The sequence below is a fragment of the Plecotus auritus genome (genome assembly GCF_963455305.1).
Source record: "Plecotus auritus genome assembly, chromosome: 8".
In the NCBI taxonomy this organism is placed as follows: Eukaryota; Metazoa; Chordata; class Mammalia; order Chiroptera; family Vespertilionidae; genus Plecotus; species Plecotus auritus.
Window position 1 is genome coordinate 18,731,121 of NC_137782.1, and position 23,939 is coordinate 18,755,059.

Genomic DNA, 23,939 nt, shown 5'->3' on the forward strand with positions numbered 1-23,939 from the left:
AAGGGAAAAAAAAAGGAGAGAAGGCAGAGCAGTAAGAGACAAACAAATGTAAGAACCTGGAGAGAGCAGGCAATGGAAGGAGAGCCCCCTCCTTTTCTCCCCAAAAGCTAGTTGGTCTGAAGTTTAAGGGTGAGATAATAAGGGAAAACATTCATAGCAGGTACAAAGAAAGTAAAAGCAATTTTACTAAAGTAGATGGACCAGGCACCAGAAAGAGGAAGAGGAGAGAAATGGATGACAGTATAGCAGACAGCACACATGGCAGGAAGAGGTAACAATACAGGATTTACGGTGGTTCACTGACACAGTCTACATAACAGAATATGATTGTCAATTAATTAATGAAGATGAGTGGACCAGGACAGCTGATATCTGTGACAGATAAAGAGTGTAAAGAGCTTTCCCTTAAAAGCAGCAGAATGTTTGGGGTCAATTTCTTATGCAGCTCAGACACAATGATCTCATGCACCACACAGTCTGGAATGGGTGACCTCTGGGTCAATGAGAAAGATAACTTAATGGTGAGAATATAAACAGTGAAGTCAGCTTGTCAAGTTTCACATTCTAGCTGTGCCACTGACTAGCTGTGTGACCATGGCCAAGCTACTTAACCCCTTGTTTTCACTTTTCTCAGATATAAAATGTGGAAAATAGTTCTTCAAAACACTTAGATTTGATGTTGGGGGTGTGTATCATAGAAGTGTCCTCTTGAAAGCTGTATGATCTTATTAACCAATATCACCTCAATATAAAGAATTAGATGCTATGTGTAGAGTGAAAATGCTTGGCATTCAGTAAACCCTCCAAAAATGTCAGCTATTAGTTTTATATTCGTATTATCATAAATTATTGATTCTGAGACATAACAATTTCAACAAGGATGGAGTCTTTCACACCAATATATGCTGCTGATCTGAAGTATTGACAACACTTTCCTGTGGCCAATGGAATCTTAATGTCCCAGAATCATTTATTCACAAGATAATGTCCAAAATCAGGAGAAGAGTCATGTTAGAGAATGTGTGCTAGCCCAGAAACTTCTCTGATGATGCACACACATCTCCTTTGGCTAGAAATGACATATGAAGCCTCCTTAGCTGTAAGGGATATTAGGACAGCAAGCACTTGGCATTTTCAGTACCATTTTGGAAGATACACTCTGTCATTAAGGAGGAAAAAAGAAAAGAATGATTTTTGAATTGAGGAGCAACAATGTCTGTATGATTTTGCAATTCTATATAATAAAAGCCTAGGTGGCGATGAGCAATGTTGTCACAAGATGGCCTCCACAAGATGGCCGACAGGGGAGGGCAGTTGTGGGCAATCAGGCCAGCGAGGGGAGGCAGTTGGGGGTGACCAGGCCTGCAGGGGAGGGTAGTTGGGGTGACTGGGCCGGCAGGGGAGGAGTTAGGCATCAATTAGGCTGTCAGGGGAGCAGTTAGGGGATGATCAGGCTGGCAGGCAGAAGTGGTTAAGGGTAATCAGGCAGGCAGGCAGGTGAGCAGTTAGGAGCCAGCAGTCCTGGATTGTGAGAGAGATGTCCGACTCCCCGTTTAGGCCCAATCCTGCAGGATAGGGCCTAAACCAGCAGTTGGACATCCCCCAAGGGGTCCCAGATTGGAGAGGGTGCAGGCCAGGCTGAGGGACACCCCCCATGCATGAATTTCATGCACTGGGCCTCTAGTATAAAATAAAATCTATGATATTTTATAGTAGTGATTATTAACTTTTAAGAATTTGATAAGATGTGTAGTGCAGTCTGTTGGTTTGAGTGTCATTCTGTGCACCAAAGGGTCTTTGTGGGTTTCATTCCTGGTCAGGTCACATGTCCAAGTTTCAAGTTCAATCCCCTTGGGGGTGAGTGTGGGAGGCAACAGATTGATGTTTCACTCTCACATCTATGTTTCTCTCTCCTCTCTCTAAAAATAAAATAAAATAAATTTAAAAAAATAACATATCCTCAGTTGAGGATTATTTTTAAAAATTGACAAGATGTTTAAATAAATTTCTGTTGAATTTGGAAGATACTTGCAAAGGTAAGATATTAAAAATAGGGAAATATCTCAAGCTATAGAAATATTACATGAAGAGCATAGATAAAACATAGGTGAGGGAGAAAACAGAAAATGATGAGGGCAATTTGTGTAGACAGGGTCAAGATTAAAAAGGAAAAAAGGAAAAAAAAAAAAAGAATGAGCAAAGCCTCACTCGGTGAAAAGCTTAGGCAATGCAATCATAATAGAACAAAGGATGGTTGGATTTGAGATGAACAATCACCAAGTCAAAATATTGCTAAAATTATTTATTTTATGGTAGAAAGAAAAGGGCTATATGGAACAGGATAAAATTAATAATTTATATAAGAAAACATATCTAATAATTTTTAATATCACCATAAAAATAAAATATGTTGATGAAGGACAAGTGTTGCTGATTTGATGACATTGAAAGAACATAAATAATATTTTGAATGCTTCCTTGCAGTTGCATGTGGAAGAAAATGGAATGACCAGAACATTAAAATAAATAGATTAACAATTAAATTTCAGAGCAGAGAGCATGTTAGAGATTAGAAACAACAAATACTGATAAAATTTCTGGGTACATTAAGAAGGCCCAGTGGTAAGCCAAAAAGAGGTAGAAATTATTCTGTTGGTCCCAAGATATATCATGGAAGACAATAACAGAGGGGAGAATGTGGGTATTAACTTGTAAAAGACAGTTTTTATTTGGATAGATAATTTTCTCATTAAAACCATGTAAATATACCGTGTGTCAAGTGAGCTGTTGTAAAATGTTTCATGGCATAATCAGTAGTTGGCTCAGAAAAATATGAAGTCACCAGAGGAATGAGCTAGAGATTGCCATGGTGTGTTACTTAAAACATATTTATTCAGATTTATGATTGTAAAGTCCTCTGCTAGGCACAGAGCTAGAGGATCAAAAGATAAATAAGATCCAGGGCTCAAAGCAGGCTTACAGTCTGAGAGACAGACAGGTTTATCCTCAAATAATACCAGATATGAGCTCTGGGGGAGAGGGGTGCATCAGGACCTATGCATAAATTTTCTAAACTTTTCGTTTCACGCTGACACATTTATTTTGTGGTGTGGCAGGCCCTTTTTATATCCCATACCTACAAGTGGCCCGATCATTATTAGAAAATGGTACCTGAAGGGGTTTAGGACAGCAGGCACGATATGTAAAAATAAACCCTTTATGCCACCATGAACATTTCGTGGGAGTTTTTACTTAATGTGTGCTCTGTAAACTTGCTCAGAAAAGAATACTACATTTGAAAAAGTTACAGTGAAAACATTTAAAAAGAAAGAGTGTGGTATTAGCTAGAACCAGCTGTGTGGTTTGTGCATAAGGCATTAGAATGCGGATAGGAGATGTAGTTCTCAACTTGGGCACTATTGACATTTTGAACTGGATAATTCTTTGTTGTGGGGCTCCCTGGTCTTTACACATTAGATTCCAGTGGCACACATCCCCCTGCCCCCCCGCCACAAGTTGTGACAATCAAAAATATCTCCACACGTTACCAAATGTCATTTGGGTGCAAAATTTCTCCCATTTGAGAATCACTGGGGTAGGGAAAAGAAACTACCGTGTGTAATAATGATAAACTGATGAGGGAAGTAAAGAGAAGGGGGTGGGGGGAGGCAGCACACCACAATAGCAAAATTAATAGAAAAGAGGGGAAATGAAGAGAGAAGGAAGAGAAAGAGGAAGAAGAAAGAAAAGAAGAAAAAAGAGGAGGTAATATGTATTACAGTAGTCTTTCAGAGCAAAGATATGCCTTCAGGTGAAATATAGTATGTGTGGTAAATGAAAACCCCTTTATATTTTTAAATATAACATTGTAAAGAATAATTGAGAAATAAAAATTGATGAATAAAGCATAAAATGCATAAATATTTTATAATATCATTGTGTGTGGTAAGAATGGAATTTGACTCTTTTAAAATATTTATATTATGACTCCCACCACTAGGTTTATTGTAGGTGATAAAGGGAACATTTCCTATGTATGGTCCAGTGGAACACTGGGGTAAATTCAGAAAATGCAATATGGACCCCCAATAGAATCAAAAGGCAAATCATAACATTTCAGTGATTTAATATATTGTGTTTTAACTTGAAGAGAGAAGAGGAAAATACCTAAGATTCCCTTTGTCATTGATAGAATGGACATGTCTCCTACAGTAAAAATAATACTTAAAAATGTAATGTTCTTGCCGAAATCGGTTTGGCTCAGTGGATAGAGCGTCGGCCTGCGGACTGAAGGGTCCCAGGTTCGATTCCGGTCAAGGGCATGTACCTTGGTTGCCGGCACATCCCCAGTAGGGGGTGTGCAGGAGGCAGCTGATTGATGTTTCTCTCTCATCGATGTTTCTAACTCTCTGTCCCTCTCCCTTCCTCTCTGTAAAATATCAATAAAATATATTTAAAAATATGAAAAATGTAATGTTCTTTAAGGGTTGAAGGAAACAGAAGAAATTGGACAAAGCAGAGATACCATATCTAACCAAAGGAAGTTCCATGGCAGGAGAGATTGTGCTTGCCCATTAATTATTTTATTGTTGTTATCATTTATTTTTGTTTTGTTTTGTTTTTAGAGAGAGAGGAAAGGAGCAGGGAAAGAGAGAGATAAACATTGATGTGAGAGGGAAACATGGATCGGCTGCCTCCTGCACCCCCCTGCCTATGGAGGATGGAGCCCAAAACCTAGGCATGTGACCTTATTGGGCATTGAACTGGCAATCTTGCAGAGCCTGGGATAACACCCAAATAACTGAGCCACACTAGCCAGGGCTGTGCTTGCCCATTGGAAGTTAAATCCATATTTAGTCTCTGAATGACCTTGCTTTTAAAAAAGATATTCCTAAGATCAACTAGCACAAAAGAGAAAGTGATCAAGTTACTAGTAGGAAGAAAGGCTTTATATTTCTCACTAACCCAGAAAAGGAAGAAGCATAATTTTTGGGACAGATTATCTGAGAATCACTGATGCATACACGTGAGTAAGAGTCAGAGGAAGGAGCCAGAATGGTGAACTATTATTGCAAAACTATAGGTGAGATAGGTAAGGGGAAGCAAAGATTTTGACAGTATTGGGTTATAAGAAATTTATATGCAATGCCTGTTGAAGTTTTGTTGGTTTTGTTTGATGAGAGAAGAACTGTAAATATAAATAATATGTAAATATACTCTATGACAAATATAAACATATGAGGATGAAATGAGAGAAAGGATGTAGAAGTGTGCTGAATAAGTTAAATGCATGATTCAAAAAAAATGTACCATGATCTGAAATCCTAAATTCTCTCTTTTCAACTACTGAAGCACTATTTTTCACACCTCTGAGACATATATGACACATGCATGTATCCCAAAAGGCAGGTAGAGACAAGAAGAACAAGGCCTAGAGAGGTCCAGTGAGCCTCTCTGTTGCATAGGGTCACACAGCAGGCACAAAAGAAGTGAAATACATGAACATGTTTCCTTATCCATAATGCAGAAAGAGTCTCGTTAAAATAAAAAAGCAGAAGATTGAGAAATTAAGTTGTGTTTTGGATCAGCCCACATTTTGTCACATGGAAATAAATGGCTATTTAGAGTCTGAGTATAATGTGAATCTAGTCTAGAGACCACTCAAAGAGTTCATACGTGAAAATAGTAATTATTAAAAAATACAAACAACTGTGTGTTTTCATAGTCTTCTATGAGTTCCCAGTGTGGCTAAACAGAAGACATTGTTATTAGAAAGTTCTAGAGTGAACCAGGGATCTTGAAATAGGGAGCAAAGAAAAAAAACATTAGACCAGTAGAGCTATATTTAAACCAGCGTTGGTGAATATGGGTTAGGTGTCTTTGTAGTTGATATAAAACCAATTCTACCTATTATCTATCTATCTGTCTATCTATCTATCTTCTACCTTATTTTGGAAGTAGTATATAAAAATTAATCAGTGAAGACAACTCAGATTTAATATGAAAATGTAATTCCAGTCATTCCAAGAACTTGGCATATTAGTGGACTCAACCACAATGTTGTATTAATGAGAAAATCAAAGAAGGAAGTGTCCATTTATTCCTGTTTTTCTGTCTCCTATCTCAATTTACCAGCTTCTTACCAGTTTTCTTTACATTTGTGCTACATCTACTGTAAAGCCCAATGCTAGCCTTAACATTCTTTCTGTCCCTCCTTCCTGGGCAAAGATAAGGAGAAATTTACCTCTGGACCCAGGAATATAGCATCTTGTTATATTGTTATATTATCCTTTGGCCTCACTCCAGATTCAGCACAGAAAAAAACTTTCCAACAGACTACTCTCTGCATATAAGGGGTGGAGCATACAGTTCATGATCATATTGAAGTTTTAGTTGGTGCATTATTGGTAGTTTTAAAGTATGCTTTGGACTGAGCAGAGCATCCCTGGCTGTCTTCAACACATTGGGTAATCACACCATTGCTCAAGCGGCTAAATTATTTTAAACCTTTCAAAAAACACCTTCTCTCCTTTCTGCAGGTTTTCCTATGAACAATCTCCATGAAAACGACTCCCAATTTAAAGAAAACTAAGGCATTCCTCACCACTGACAAGGAAAATGGCTCTTTTTGGCCAGATCTAGAAACGAGCTTCCTTAAGTACATTGCACCTTTAAAAGCTGACATTATTGCCGCGAAGCCTGAATGGTACCTTGTCAGCATGGAAATCCAGACTGGGCCAAGTTGTCATTTCTGACAGGTCAGTGTAATGAGCGAAAGAATGCTGAGTATGTCTAAAAGTTTTCACTTGAATCAGCAGGGTAGAGCTGTTTGGGGCGATAACAGCCCTATGTATGTGACTCATTAAATGTGTCACATTATCAAACGTTGTTACCCACTCTATCGCAGCCACCACATTTATACTTTGTTTCCTCCTCCCAAATTTCCTCTGAAAGTCTTTATAGTTCTGATTTGAAAAGAGTATGGATGGCCCAGCTTTGAGGCTCTGGGCGGCCATGTGTGATTAGGTGAGTGCCAAGCATTCGGTTACTCCTTTGAAAACACTCAGAGATAAATCCCAGTCTCACTCTATGGTAACTTCTTTTTGGGCATTTCCATCCCCATTTCCTGGGATTTCTCTAGTGAAATCTTGGCCGTCATGAAAATAGAGATATATAATAAATAAGGAAAAAAAGACACACACAAGAATTAGGTAACATTGACATCAATGACCCTTCTGAGTAACTTGGTGACATTCAATGTCCAGGGTCCTCCCTTACCTGCACACAGATTTGCCATTAGGATGGGAAATACCAATGCAGTGATGTGAGATCACCTGGCTCCAGACTTCAAAGCTTGAAAGTCCCTTCCACCTCAGCAGCCAGCCGTGGTGCCCTCTCTTTAATCAGATGCACCAAACAACAGAAAACATTTTCCCTCTGCTTCAGAAAAATTCACTTAATGCTCATGACTAATTAAATTCTCACTCTAGTCATGATTAATGTAACAAATAATTACAGCTTAGATCTAATATAGATACAACTAATTGTTCTGCCCACAGTACATCGAGACTAACAATTAAACACAGCTTTTAAAGCAAAAGTTGAGATCTGAGGAATGACCTTCACCTGGCTTTGCTCTCAGCCACTGCAGGAAATGCCTATTGCTTCCTTTTCCCTTTTCACATCTTTGATGGTGGCAAAATGTTTTATTTGTTTATTTATGCACATTTCTTTGTCTTTAGGTGTTAGGGAAGCTCTACTGCTTCACACATTTATTCCAATCTGTGGGATGTTGGAGGTGGTGAGCAGACCAATGGGAGAGAGAAATAGAGCGAAATTGTACTGACGAAACTCCCCCCAAGGACCAGTGCAAAAGTGCCCTCCACATTGCCCAAGTGAAAGGTAGTGAGGATCAGGTAACACTAACTGCAAGATCTATGGGAACTAGATAGGCCATCATGTTCTATCCTCAGATTTGTTTACTGACCTTTAGCAGCTATGACTAGCCCAGGGCCTGGCCCATGTATCTGTGTGCTCTGGTGACTCCAAATGCCATCCCAGTAGAAAATGTTCTTTTTAAAATATATATTTTTTAATTGATTTCAGAGAGGAAAAGAGAGATAGAAACATCAATGATGAGAGAGAATCATTGACTGGTTGCCTCCTGCAGGCCCCACACTGGGGATCGAGCCCACAGCCCAGGCATGTGTCCTGCCTGGGAATTGGACTGTGACCTCCTGGTTCATAGGTTGATACTCAACCACTGGGCCACACTGGCCAGGTGAAAATGTTCTTTATTCTGCAGGCCTGAAGCAGAATGCACTGCTGCTAAATTGAGGGAGGCATGTAGAGGTGGTGTCTGGAAATACATTCCCAACCAGAGAAAACATTCATAAAAACTCTTGGGGATTCTCACAACTGTGAATAAAAAAATAAGTTCCCTGTCTGGGACGGCATGGCTCAGTGGTTGAGCATAGACCTATGAACCAGGAGGTCAGGGTTTGATTCCTGGTCAGGGCACATGCCCGGGTTGTGGACTTGATCCCCAGTGTAGGGCAGACGGTCAAAGATTCTCCCTCATCATTGATGTTTCTATCTCACTCTCCCTCCCCATTCCTCTTTGAAATCAATAAAAAAAATATTTTTAAAAATGTCCCCAGGTTTATTAAATAATGAAATAGAAAATTGATAACTTATTCATATGCCTCATCTGCCTTGGCAAATATGAGACACATTGAACTCTCTATTGAAGGATTTGCTTACACAGTTAGTACATAGAGTCATGTCTCTTAGCAACTACATTTTCTTCTGCCACAATAGCAAAATACTCCTTCTTGATTGGGGCATAGTTAAACATAAGCTGTCTACATGAACTAAAACTCAATTACAATGCCCAAGGAATGAGACTTCGGGATAGTTTAACATTCAAATGTAACTATGCTTCAAAATGGAATTTTTTTCTTTGTTCTTTCAAATATTTCTAAAATATTCAAGGCCATTTTCCTGACAGCAAAATCTAGTAGACAGAGTATTATATTACTGTTTAAGGAATTGACAACATTTCAAATAGATTTGGGGGCTAGAAGAGGAATATTTTGTTTGCACAGCTTACATAATTATTGTGATGTAATTCTTCTCAATGCATTCACAACTATGTAATAATAACATTTATTGAATGTCCACCATGTGACCAGATGTGGGCTAGTGATAGTGAGTCAATCATTCCTACATTTTTGACCTCCACTGAATAAAGTGCATTCAATTCTAGAGAATATTTAGTTAAACTAAATTTTCACTTAGGCAGGGTAAAGTTACAAAACCACAGCACAAAGCTAACACTGCAGACCTCTTTCTTCTTTCGCAATTCCCCTGGTGTTCTGTCTACCATATCAAACTTTACAATATCATGGTTTTTGTTTAGTCAATAAGTTTAGGTCTAGTTCCATCCCAGGTTCTAGGAAAATTCTATTCCTTTTAAGGGATAGTTTTGGAGCAACAACCAAAAGTCAAATCTAAACAGTACAAGAGATACTGCCAGTCAGGTAAGATATGATGTGTGAGTTCTAGAATCTGGAATTTCCTGGTTCACTCTTTCTGATGAGTTCCATGTTTTTAATTAAATAAATGAGTACTACTCCAATTGGTTTCCTAGTCTCCCATTTTCTTTAGGATTCAAATCCTAGTTTGCTCTACTTAATTTTATCATCCTTAAGCTGCAGTAATTCATGTCAACTTTGAAGAATGTGATATGTGAATTAAATGAACAATATCAAGCTTCCAGCAGGCTGTGAACTCAATGAGAGCCCATGTGTCTGGCACCCATAGGGACACAACAGAGCACCTGTGATCTAGGAGGGGGTGAAAGGAATTCACAATCAATGAGTAGATGGATGAAGGAATGAGTACCGCAGAAGGGAGTTTGGTGGTAGGTATTTCCTATGTTTCCAATCATACTGATGGGTATCTTTCATGGTGCATTCCCTATAATTCCATTTTTAGAATCCTTAGTATATAGAGTTTCCAACTTAAAAGACTCATTGAGTGGTCATAAAGCCATCTCCCAATTTCCAAAGAGGATCAAATTTAAAAGCAGAGTCAATATTTAATTTTTATAATTCAACTTAAGGCCAGGTGCACGAAATTCATGCCTGGGTAGGGTCCCTAGGTCTGGCCGGCAATCAGGGCCCATTGGGGCCTTCAGGCTGCTGGCTGGGGCCTTCCTTCATTTCACGCAACCCCCTGGTGGTCAGTGCACATCATAGCAAGCAATCGAACTCCTGGTCTCCCACTCGAACTCCTGAGTGGACACTTTGCATATTAGCCTTTTATATATATACTAGTAGATGATATACATAAAATTTTATAAAGAAATATACATAGTTATAACCATTATCCAATTTTTTTGATCACCAAAGACACCCCTCCATATTTTATAGCCTTGCATATCTTAGATATCATCAGCAACTACTCAAAACTTCTATCTAGCTGAAAAACACAAAGAATATCCAAATGCATTACTTGAACAACAAAAATGAAAAATTCCAGCCTAAAACAAAAGTAACAAAAATGTGTTCTGTGGAACTTCATCATGAGCAAATATATGCTTTCTGTTAGAATCTCGGAAATATTGGGAGTAGCTAATGGATAGAATCCTCCCCTTGTCCACTATGATGGAAAGGTTTTGAAAGGTCCAGGGGCTCTGGGTTAGGAAGAGACTATATAGTACACTGAATAACATGAATGAATTTTTAATGTCAAATCATATATATCTTCATTTCATTTAATAAAAATTCCTTTACATGACTGAAACTCATGACAATGAAAAATTAGATCTACTCTAATTTTATAAATAAGTGAAGAAATAATCTAATCTTTACTTCATTTGAAGGCAAGACAATGTTTGTATCTTGACATACTTATGAGTTGTATGCTCCTTTCAAGCCAGTTTTCTGGAAGTTTAATTTAGTTCCCATTATTATTTTCTATTTTTAGATCTCAAAATGAATGTTATGCCTATGAAAAGTGAAAGACAGGAAACTTAAGTCCTGTGTTTATTCCAAGTCCCTAAATTCCCATGGAACTGAAGGAAAGTCATCTATAGAAGCCTGGGTCTGTCAAAAACATTGGAAGAAAATGGAAATCAGAGGTTTCAATGGCAGAATGGTTGCTCCACAAGCATTTCATAGCATAAGCTTTTGAAGACAGTGATATTATGGCTGTAATCTCAAAATGTACTATGAAAAATACATTTACCTTTCAAAACCAGTGTTTCTTCCCTGTGCTATGGCTCTTCCTTGTTCAGATTCACTGGCTTCATCTTTCAAATGAATTTTGTGTTTTCAGATCTGTTCCTTTTTTCAAAAGGCTTTGTCCAGGCACCCTCTCCTTTCTTTCCTGCTCTCTCTGCAATCTTCTGGACTTTGAAGCTTAGCTCAGTGTTTTTGGGCTCTGCAATACCTTCCACAACCATGTCCACCAGGAGTCTCCATCCAATACTGTACATGGGAATTGCCTGAGGAATATGCAATGAATGTTACCTAAGACCAACACAGACCAAATATCTTGGCCTGGAATATCAGTTTCAATATGCCTAAAATGAGCTGCAAGTGGACATGATATCTGACATTGGGAAACCTGTTGCTCCATACCAAATGTTTATATCCACCTGTAAATTGAAATAATTGTAATAATATATGCATATATATTTAAAATGAATATACATATACATACATTAGAGGCCCAGTGAGCAAAATTCGTGCACAGAGGTATGTGTCCCTCAGCCCAGCCTGCACCTTCTCCAATCTGGGACCCCTCAAGGGAAGTCTGACTGCCCCTTTAGGCCCAATCCAAGTAGGATAAGGCCTAAACGGGCAGTCAGACATCCCTCTCACAATCTAGGACTGCTGGCTCCCAACTGCTAGCCTGCCTGCCTTCCTGATTGCCCCTAACCGCTTCTGCCTGCCAGCCTGATCACCCCCTAACCACTCCCCTGCCAGCCTGATTGATGCCTAACTGCTCCCCTGCCAACCTAATTGCCCCTAACTGCCCTCCCCTGCAGGCCTGGTCACCCTTAACTGCCCTCTCCTGCAGGCCTGGGTCCCCCCCAACTGCCCTTCCCTGCAGGCCCAGTTGCCCCCAACTTCCCTCCTCTGCCAGCCTGGTCACCCCTAACTGCCCTCCCCTACCGGCTTGATCGCCCCCAACTGCCCTCACTTACAGGCCTGGTCCCTCCCAACTGCCCTCCCCTGCTGGCTTGATCACCCACAACTGCACTCCCTTGCAGACCTGGTACCTCCCAACTGCCCTCCCCTGCTGGCCATCTTGTGGCAGCCATCTTGTGTCCACATGGGGGCAGCCATCTTATGTGTTGGAGTGATGGTCAATTTGCATATTACTCTTTTATTAGCTAGGATAGAGGCCTGGTGCATGGGTGGGGGCCAGCTGGTTTGTCCTGAAGGCTGTCCCAGATCAGGGTGGGGTTCCCTTAAGGCATGGGGTGGCCTGGGCGAGGGGCCTGTAGTGGTTTGCAGACCGGCCACACCCCCCAGTGACCCAAGTGGAGGCCCTGGTATCTGGGATTTATTCATCTTCTGTAATTGAAACTTTGTAGCCTTGAGCGAACGCCAAGGCCGGCCAGGGTGGGTGGAAAGCTTGGCTTCCTCCATTGCGGGGGAAACTCAAGCCTCCTGCTCTCTTCAGCTCCGTGGCTGCTGCCATTTTTGTTGGGATTTATTTATCTCATATAATTGAAACTTTGTAGCCTTGAGTGAAGTCCTCGGCCAGCCAGGGTGTGCAGGAAGCCTGGCTTCCTCTATTGCTAGGGAAACCCAAGCCTCCTTCTCACTCTGTGGCCACAGCCATCTTGGTTGGGTTAATTTGCATACTCGCTCCTGATTGGCTGGTGGGCATGGCTTGTGGGTGTAGCAGAAGTACGATTAATTTGCATATTACTCTTTTTTTATTAGATAGGATGTATTCATATGCATGTCTATGTACATAAATATATATACAACTGTATCTTTACATTTCCATTATACACACACACACACACACACACACACACACACACACACACACATATATATATATATATATATATATATATATATATATATATACTAGAGGCCTGGTGCGTGAAATTCATGCTCTCCCCTCCTGGCCTGATCCCCCTAACTGCGTAACTGCTCTCCACTGCCAGCCTGATCTTCCTAACTGTTCTCCCCTCCTGGCTTGATTGCTCTAACTGCCTATCTTCGCTCCCTTCCTGGCCTGATCCCCCTAACTGCTTATCTGGTCTCCCTTCTCTCCGCACCCTTCAGACCCCTGGCACAGGCATGCTGAGAGCTCTCCACTGAGGCCCTGCCCCTGTCCTGATTGGTCATTATGTGATGGTGTCCTGGCCAATTTGCATATTCCTCTATTATTAGTGTGTGTGTGTGTGTGTGTGTGTATATATATATATATATATATATATATATATATATATATATGCTTTTTCTTTGAAAATGAACCCAAATTTAAGCAGATTTCAGTAAGGATGCCCTACATAACCTAGGGCAGAGGAGATTTCATCTCGGCAGAAGAGCGTAAAGAACCCAAGTATTACCATCTTGCTGCCTTTCCTTTTCTCTTTTATTTTTCCCCTCTACCTCCTTTCTTCTCCAACAGCCACTGATGAATCAACAAGTCCCTCTATTCCTATCTAAGGGTACCAAAGAATAAAGTTTTAAATCCCATAATCTATAAAATGCTTTCCAATTTTGAAAGCCTGTGATTTACTTACAGATCTATATTGTGATTACCATATAATAAAAGCTGGCCAACCAAATAAAGGACAAAAGATATTGATAACTCTTCTTCCCATCAAAGCCTTAGCATTTATTATACTGTGTCCACTTTCTAATCTCACCCAGGAGACACTAAACCCTTGAGAGCAAGTATAAGATTTTATTATACACATTTCTCCTAGGCTAGCACATATTTTAAGTAGGCACTAAGTAACTCTAATTCAAATGTTGATTACAACAATCTAAAGAAATAAATGAAAACATTCACAATTGTGATTAACTGATTAATTGTGCCATTATTTGCTTAATGTTTGTTTCTCAATCTAGACCAGTGGTTCTTAACCTTGGCTGTATATTGGAAACACTAAAGAGAGTTAAAAAAAAAACAAAAAAAAACAACTATTAACTGATACTTTATTTGTCCTCAGGTCCTGTCCTCTCAATTCCCACTTTAAAAAGATCCCCAGGAAATTGCTATGCACATCAAAGATGAAGACAAGCTAGACTCTAGAGCAGGGGTGGGCAAACTTTTTGACTTGAGGGCCACAATGGGTTCTTAAACTGGACTGAAGGGCCAGAACAAAAGCATGGATGGAGTGTTTGTGTGAACTAATATAAATTCAAAGTAAAGGAGCGGAGGGGCGAGCAAGAGAACCCTCCGCTCTTTCAGCTCCGCAGGCCGGATAGAACAGCCGAATGGGCCGGATCCGGCCCACGGGCCGTAGTTTGCCCACGGCTGCCCTAGCCCCTAGTAATCACCAATTCCAATTTTGTCTCCATATAGTAATCTATAACTATTTCATACAATATCTGACCATGTTGCATTGGAGGCTCATCCACATTGTAGCATATCACTACTTCATTTCTTTTTTATTTTAAATATAATATATATATGCCATTAAATATATATCTTCCATTACATAATGAAAGATAATTCATGTATAGATAATGAGAAATATATATAATGGAATATCTATACTAATAAAGGGGTAATATGCTAATTAGACCAGTTTGACTGGACATCTTCCGGATGTCCGATGTCCTTCCGGATAAAGCCGGGCAAGGCCTGGGGGAAGCTGACCTGGAGGTGGGGAAACTGACCCAGAGGCAGGGAAACTGCCCGCTGTTGTTGTCCTGGGTGCCTGCAGCCTGGGCTGGAGGCAGGGAAGCTGCCTGTGGTCCCAGGTGCCTGCCCAGGTAAAGCCAGCCCAGGTCCTGGGTCCCAGGTGCCTGTGGCCGGCCAGAGGGAGGGAAGCCTGGGTCCCAGTTGCCTGTGGCCAGCTGGAGGAGGGAAGCCTGGGTCCCAGGTATGGGAGCCAGGTAGAGGCAGTTAGGGTCGATCAGGCAGGCAGACAAGAAGTTTGGAGCATCAGGAAGGCAGGTAGAGTGCTTAGGTGCAATCAGGAAGGCAGGCAGAGGCAGTTGGGGCAATCAGGCAGGCAGGCGAGTGGTTAGGGGCAATCAGGCAGGCATGCAGGCCAGCAGTTAGGAGCCAGTGGTCCTGGATTGTGAGAGAAATGTCCAACTGCCTGTGGGATCGGGTCTAAACTGGCAGTCAGAAATCCCCCAAGGGGTCCCAGATTGCAAGAAGGTGCAGGCTGGGCTGAGGGACAACCCCCTCTGTGGACGAATTTTATGTACTGGGCCTCTAGAATACATATAATGCAATATAAATACACAGACATACACAGAGAGACACACACACCACTATTTGTTTACCTATTTATGCATTCATGGATATTTGAGCTGTTTTCACCTTTTGGTTGTCTTGAATAGTTCCTACTATGAATATGCACATATATGAACTTGTTTGAATATATATTTTTAATTATTTTATGTATACACATAGGAGTAGAATTATGGGGTTATATGGTAATTCTGTACCCTTAACATTTTGTACCCAAACTGTTTTCCACAGCAGCTGAACTATTTTACATCCTCATCAGCAATGTACAACAATTTTGATTTCTCTACATAATTTCCAATGGTTTTGTTATTGTTATTATAGGCATCTTAGTGGGTAGAAAGTGGTACCTCATAGTAATTTTGTTTTACATTACCAAAATGACTTAGGATGTTCACTATTTTTTTTTTTCATGTGCTTACTGGCCCTTTGTATATCTTTTTTGCATAAAGAAGTACATGGCCCTTCAAGGTTTTTGCCCATTTCTATTTGGATTGCTTATCATTTTATTGTTGAGTTGTTGAGTCAGTTGGCCACAGCTGTATGCATTTATTTCTGGACTCTCAATTCTATTCCATTGGCCTGGTTTATATATCTATCCTAACACCAGTATGATACTGTTTTGATTTCTTTAGTTTCTTGGTGAGTTTTTAAATCAGGGAGTGTGATTTTCTTCTTCTTTTTCAATTTTGTTTTAGCTATTCAGAGCCACTGAATTTTTTTTTTATGAATTTGTGAATTGAATTTTCTGATTTTGAAAAAAAATGGCCATTATAATTTTGATAGGAATCACTTCGAATCTGTAGATCATGTTGAGTTCTTAATATTAAATATTCCAATCCATGAATACAGTATATATTTCCATTGATTTATATCTTTTTAAAATTGCTATTAGCACTTTTTATTGTAGTTTCATAGCTTTCATTGTACCCGACTTTATATTTATATTTATTCTTAGGTATTTTATTATTTTAAAGGCTATTATAAATCAATTACTTTCTTAAATTCCTTTTTTTAAATATATTTTATTGATTTTTTACAGAGAGGAAGGGAGAGGGATAGAGAGTTAGAAACAGAGAAACATCGATCAGCTGCCTCCTGCACACCCCCCACTGGGGATGTGCCTGCAACCAAGGTACATGCCCTTGACCGGAATAGAACCTGGGACCCTTCAGTCCACAGGCTGACGCTCTATCCACTGAGCCAAACCAGTTTCAGCTACTTTCTTAAATTCCTTTTTGCATTGTTCACGATAGGTGTATAGAAATATAATTGGTTTTCGTGTGGTAATCTTGTACCCTAAACATTTGTTGAATTTGTTTATTAGCTGTAGTAGCTTTTTGTGGATGTCTTCTTGGGGGTTTTCTATATATGCAATCATGGTATCTGATCATAGAGATAGTGTTATTTCTTTCTATCTAATTTGGCTGGCCAATTGCTCTGGCTAGAACTTTCAGTACAATGTTGAATAGCAGAGGTAAAATGGGCATCAATGTCTTGCTCCTGATCTTAGTGGGAAACCTTTCCTTCTTTTACTTTAAGAATGATGTTAGCTAAGGGCTTTTCATAAATGGATTTTATCAGGTTGAGAAAGTGCCCTTGCTTTTTATATTTTCAAAGGTTTTTTAAAAATCGAAAGAAAAATAATGTTTTGTGACACATAAACCTTATATGAAATTAAAATTCAGTTTTCATAACTACCTTTTCTGTTGGAATCCAGCCACTCTCATTTCCCCCTTATATCTGAGCCTGCTTTTATGCTGCAAGGGCAGAGTTGAAGAGTTGTGACAGAGACCATATGGCCCATGAAGCCAGAAACATTTGTTATTTGGCCCTTTACAGAAAAGGTTTTCCAACTTCTGGTCTAGCCCTTCTAGAGCATATGATTTAGGAGGAAAGATGCTTTTTTTTTTCCTTTAGTTCACCATTGAATGCCCAGCAAACGGAACATACTAAATAAGAATTTGTTGAAGTTATTAAGTAATTATAAAATCAGCTAATCCAAGAAATCTTTAATCCTCTGTTACCTAAAATTCAAAATGTTATCTAAGGAAAAACAACAATCAAGTAAAAACATCTCTCTAATTATCTCTATACTGAGTCAGTATAAAAGTGTAAAGTGTGAAGAAGACTAGCTTACGTACATTAAATGAAATCATATGTGTTCACGTGTGTCTACACAGGAAGAGATATATTCACACATAAAGTAGTTCACACACAAGAGGGGTTCCATTTAATTAGTTTCTTTTCCTGCTTGGAGTTAGAAGAATTAAGTACAAATTCTGACATGTATACTACATATCAAGTGGCCTTATCATTTTTTAAAATATTATTTTCACATTGTGAAGTTTAATACCTCTCATTCCAAAATGCAGCATAGAAAAGGACATTAAGAAAATATAACTTTTTTTTTCAGTGAGAAATGTTAATAATGACCTCTAAAACCATAACCATCATCCATGTTCAAAGAGTGACCTTGGCAAAGAGTTTCCTAGGGGTGCAGAGAAAACTTTGAGGGAAGTGAGTGAACTTCTGAATCATATGCTCTAGAAGGGCTAGACCAGTGTTTGGGCATCAATGTCTTACACTCGAGTTTCACAGAGCTTCCCCACGCTCAGGGCGGGACCCACATATCCCCCTGTGGATCTGGGGCTTTGATATAAGGAATGTTCCAAATCCATGCTGATCTTTACTTCCATACAGTTCTGGAGGCAGGTCGCACGGCACAGGAAAGGATGCTGCTGGCTCCTGGCTGCCGGAGAAGACTTTCTGTTTCACTCTGAAACTGTCCAGGCCAAATTCTGAGGGAGGAAAAGGACCCTGAGCTCCTAGGAGCAGATCATCATCAGGGTGTGGGTTTTCTCTAACACTCCCTGGGCGGCCTTGGACAGATGTGCACTTGTGACACGGAACCAAACAATCTGACTGAAGTCTGGACAGGGTCTCTTATAAGTCTTAATACGTGACATGGCATTGCTGCGGCCAGGCGTCTTAGCTGCCCATTTGTGAAAATAGGAATGAAGCCAGTTCTGGGTTTCCACTCTCTGGATGCTATAGGGAAGAAAGCCCCCAGCTGGATTCCCTTCTAAGCTGCTCTGCACATATTCCTCAGATGGAAAGATCATGTGGAGAGGAGCGACACTTTTCCCTGGGGTCCTGCTTTCCTTGCCCTGGGTTACCAAGGTCTCTCTAAACTCAGGGCACAACCATTTTGCTTTGTCACACCCCCCCACCCCCAATGGAGCCAGTGCTTCAAAACTGACCTACTATGGGCCAAGACTCTGCTTTAGGTATGGATGAGGTATGTTCTTTCTGGAGCTTCCTGAGCCTAAAGTGTCCCCAATGATCTTTTTTGAATTTCTTGAAAGCGTCCTGGGATTGATCCAATGAGGTAAACTTTTGTTTCCAAGATCAAGGTCGTGGATAATGTCTAGCCACTCCTGGAGAGGAGGAGTGTTATAAGCCATCAAGTAGCTGACGAGATCCGCTTTAAAAATTATTGTCGATTCTCTGGATCTGTGGGTTCAAAGGGTAATTCATGGGTACAAGGGGCTCAGCCATATTTCTTGCCTTTTCTGGTGCCAGTCAGCATGGATGAGGTTGGAGGTGTGTATGACAACCAGCAGGCCTTTTTCCTACAGCAGCAGCATCATTTTCATGTAGTGTGTTCCAAATGCAGTTCCAGCTTCTCCTGGCAGAAAATAATGTTTTCATAAGGCTCTGCCTCGGCAGGTAAGTGAGCCTCATCTTCTTATTTATCACCATGCAGGAGCAGGACTGGTTTCTTCCTGAACTCTGGTGGATACTGCTTTATGAGCCAGTCCATATCAAAACAATAGTTATATTGTGCTGAAGATACAAGTGTCACAAACAGAGAAGATAAAATATCTCTGAGCCCAGCAGAAGTGGCTCTGTGGTTAAGCCTCGACCTATGAACCAGGAGTTCATGGTTTGATTCTCAGTCAGGGCACATGCCAAGGTTGTGGGCTCGATCCCCAGTAGGGCTTGTGCAGGAGGCAGCTCATCAATGATTGTCATCATTGACATTTCTATCTCTCTCTCACTCTCCTTTCCTCTCTCAGAAAACAATAAAAACCTATTTTTAAAAATATATATTTTGATGTGGGGGGATCCAGAATTATACTTTGGCTTAATTCCTGAGACTCTAGTGAGGTAGAATTGGAAGGGGTTAAGGGGTTCCCTTTATTCAGCAGGTCCCAAGTGTCCTGGACTTCCCCTAATGTTCAGTACTGGTCTTTGTCCTGCAGGAGGCGTGGCCGGCAGGAGGCCATGATTTCCAGCTCTGGGCAGTGCCACCTTTAGGAAAGGAGAGCCTCTCTCCTCTTTGATTGCCACTTTCTCAGCCGCCTTCTGCTATGTCTCTGGTGGTAACTCATCGTCACCACTGGAGAGACACCAACACAGCTCTTCGTGGAAACTATTCTTCTGCCTCTGAGGGGATGAAACTTTTGAAACCGCCTCTGTGTTGCTGAATTTCACTGGGGACATCTTCCTCCTGTGGGTGCTTCCCGAGCCTCGGAACAGGAGTGCTTTGGCTCATATGCTGCTCCCTGACCAACATAGGGGAGAAGAGAGATAGATGGGTGGTCCAGTTTGGACTTTTCCTCCTCACCCTCATCACTACTGGATGTGGCTCATCTCCCATAATCACCTTCATGAGACAATATACTTCTAGTGTCTTTACAAGATGCTCTCCTTCTAGCCCCATAGGGCACTAAGGACTTTTCTGGATCTGAGCAGCCTATGTGCAGCCACTGAGGGTCTTAAGCCCACAGCCACTCCGGATCACACCCCACTGTGGTCCCCGGTGCCTGCCCGCAGTTCAAACTCTTTGCGCCCCAGTGCCCTCTTTGTGGCTGTGGTTCTGCGCCTTCCCCTTTGGCCTTATCATTTTTGATTATTGATTTCTTCATGTGTAAAATGGCATTCCATGGGACTTTTGTGATAGCTACTTCAATGGTAAATGTACAGCAGCTAACACTGGACAAAGGAGCTGCTGGTGGTTCGCAAGACCATTACAGTGAAAGAATGCAGAGGCAGCCCAGATTTTGGAACAGAAGTCTAAGCCTATCCATAAAATAACATGAACATATGAGATAATCTAGGATGGTTATAAGATAAATTCACAAACAATCATAAAAACTACCACCACTAAGTCTCTTGGGGTTGGTCTTGAATATTTCTGTACACCTGCCCCATAAGACCCCCAAGAATTGAAATTTCCCACTTCCACTGAGGTCAGACTGCATGGTGGACCTTTGCACCAGGACCATACATATAAGAATTATTGTCCAGCTAGTATATAAAAGTCTCTGGTGTGGGTGTGCGTGGCAGAGAAAAGGAGAGAGAGAGAGAGAGAGAGAGAGAGAGAGAGAGAGAGAATAAGCTACTTGGCTCTTGAATAAAATGGAGTGGAACATTGCTCTTGGCACTATATGTCCATTGCAAAAATAATATACATTTGGTCTCCATTTGGATTGTACTTCCAGGTAGAAGTTGTGCTCAATGAGAATCAAGTTGCAAATGTTTCTCTGGTCCCACTTAAAAGGTTATACATAATGAGATTTCTGCCATGGTGGGGAAGTTAAGAATTCTGGGTGACTTGCCAAATCTTTTGATCACTAAGAGTGCTTTTAATACACATTGCAAAGCATTTGTCTTTGCAAGGTGTAAAATGCCAGAGCTCAGCTTCCTTTTTCAGGGTCTGTTACTCTCCATAGCATAATATATCTTAAATTCCCCAGCAGTGTTAACTCTTGGCACCCAGTACCATGGGAAACTATGCATTGATGTGTATGACTGTATGTATTCCCAGAGAGTCAGGACTGTCACCTCTGCAGGTGTTCCTATCCTTAGGATTCTGACAAACACTGAAACAATCTATCTTTTCAAGTAATCAATACATATTTATTAAGCACCATATATGTACTCAAGCCCTTTCAAAGGATTATGGTACATGTTTGGTGCTGTCAAGGGAGATTATAAAGTCTAAGATATTCATAGAATTTCTGGAAGGGTACATAAGAAATTAGTAATAGTAGATACCTCTGAGGAGGTAAAGGGGAGGAAGGAAAGAATTACATTTCACTGTTTACTTTTTGATATGATTTGAACTTGTACAATATGCTTGATTTGCCTATTTAGAAAGAAAACTACACCGCACAACTTAAAAGATGTTTTGAGGGTGAAGTTTTCTAGGAAGTAGTCAACTAGAGAGGTATTTCAGAAGGAGTGTTGTGAGTGAAACAGATTCTAGGCATTATTCAGGGAAGGAAGAATGAGGAGTATAATAACTGGGAGTTATGTATTCAGTCCTCTTATAATGCTGTGGAAAATGAATCAGATCAGGGATACCTGGTCTCCCTCAGTCAAATGTCCCCCAGTCATTTTGAAGAGTCCATAGAGGTGACTGAAATACACAAGCTTCCCTTTCCAATTTCTGCTCCTGCTGCTTATGCATTGGAGGTGGAGCCTCAGCCCGGCTGCCTCTGTCTACCTTGTTCCTGCCTGGGGAAGAACTTTGCCCCCAACACTGCAAGATGTGTAAGTTAAGTCAACATGGTGGCAACTGACTCACTATTTACTCTGTAGACATCACACCACAGAACAGGGGCAGCACATCCTTACAGACCCAGCTCCATGTTACAGTTTGTCACCTGAATCGCCCCTGGTCTTACAAGGCCCATCATGAAAACAATTATTTTAACTGCTACTTACAATTAATTATAGCTGGCCTGTTCTCTACACAAGGCTGGTCATGAAATGCCCTAGCACTGTTCACACCTTCCTGACCAACATCTCAGTGGCCCACATATAACTAAGTGCCATGTATATGGTAAAGAGCTGACTGGATAGACAACTCTACCATATGTTCATAACACACTTATATTCCCACGTAGACTAAACATGTATGATATTTATAGAAGACATGCATGTTTTCATTCCCATAGGAAGTATACTACCACATGAAATGTCAGTTGCTTGTTAAATTCCAATGGTTACATTTGGGTTGAAAAGTTTTATAGTAGTTATAGTCCTGGAGGATCAGGTCCTGGAGCAAGGGCATAGCCCATGAAATTTATCAAATTGACTTAATTATTTTCAATTTATAAGGTCATGAAATTAATCTCTTCCTCAAGGATATTGGATAACAGGTTTTAGTACACACACTCCAATTCTTAGTACATCCTGTGCTTTGAAACCTTTGATAGAAAAGAACCTTTGAACTTGGCATACTTGGTCAGTGGATAAAACATTTATTTTTTTAGCTTTGCAGAAATTCCTAGGTGGATCTGAGTCCTAAACAGTTTTGTAAATGGTACAGTAAATGTTGTTTGTTGAAATCTGTGCAAGAACTGAGTCAGGAAGTGTTGGGTATGAATGGGCAAAAGTCTTCATGAACAATGAAAGCAGAAGATTTACAGAGAGAATGAAAATTTACATCCTTAGTGGGTATTTTGTTGATGGCTTATAGTAGTCTCCTAGGAGTTTTACCCTGTATCTACAGAAAAAAATAGCCTCAGCTGGCACTCATCTTGATATCATTATGAATTATTTTAATAGGGAGAAACTTGGGAAAACATCTCCAGTGTATTAGATACCATCCTGTAAATGCAGCATCTGGAATAAAGGTCCTCTCCATCATCTGTTTACTGTGTGCTGGAGACATGCCAGGCTATCAAAGCCAGCATGAATATGTAGATTGGTTTGCCTTCCAACAAGTTGGTACCCAAGTTTGGCATTTTTCTACATTAGTATTAGCAAGAAACTGTGAACTTTAGAAGGATAAGAAGCAGAAAGTTATTCAAATGTTTGAGGTAGCACTATATGTGGAATCATTAAAGGCAAACATACTTTAGTAAGAGACATTAAGTAATTGTGCTGGACTCAGTACTGGTTTTCATTGACTTGGTTATCTGATTAGCAGGTGAAATAAACCATTTAATGTGTCTGTATCTCCTAGTTTATGAAAGGAGGAAGTTGAACTAAATGTTACAGGTTCCTTCCAGCTTTAAAATTCTGTGAGTTAACAAATGCAAATAAGACATGTAAAACACTAAAAGGACAAAGATTAGAAATCTTGATTTATTTTTAAAAAATAGTAAATCAGGAATTTATGAATTGCAGTTTGTACTAAGGAATACAGGTAGACAATTGGGGTGCCTAGAGAGGGGCTGGGCAGTGATTAAGTGACAGGGTAAAATTGACAGATCCGAGAGATCAACCAAAGGACTTGTATGCATGCATATAAGCCTAACCAATGGACACAGACACCAGGAGGGTGAGGGCATGAGTAGGAGGGTGGGGGGGCAATGGGGGGGGGTAAGAACACATGTAATACCTTAATCAATAAAGTAAAAATAAATAAATAAATAGCTTGTTTAAAGAATTACAGAAAAATAATAAATTTGTTTTCCTCTGTATACACAAAGTTATGCACATGCCAT

At 40.3% G+C, this 23,939-nt stretch overlaps 1 pseudogene across 1 annotated transcript; it reads right to left on the bottom strand.

Annotated features, from left to right (window-relative positions):
* Window positions 1–18,085: 18,085 nt before the first annotated feature.
* Window positions 18,086–23,161, bottom strand: LOC308255891 (tyrosyl-DNA phosphodiesterase 1-like; annotated as a pseudogene). Its single transcript has 2 exons — window positions 23,094–23,161; window positions 18,086–19,400 (listed from the first exon to the last, which is right to left on the bottom strand). The product of its transcript is annotated as a tyrosyl-DNA phosphodiesterase 1-like (transcript).
* Window positions 23,162–23,939: the final 778 nt, after the last annotated feature.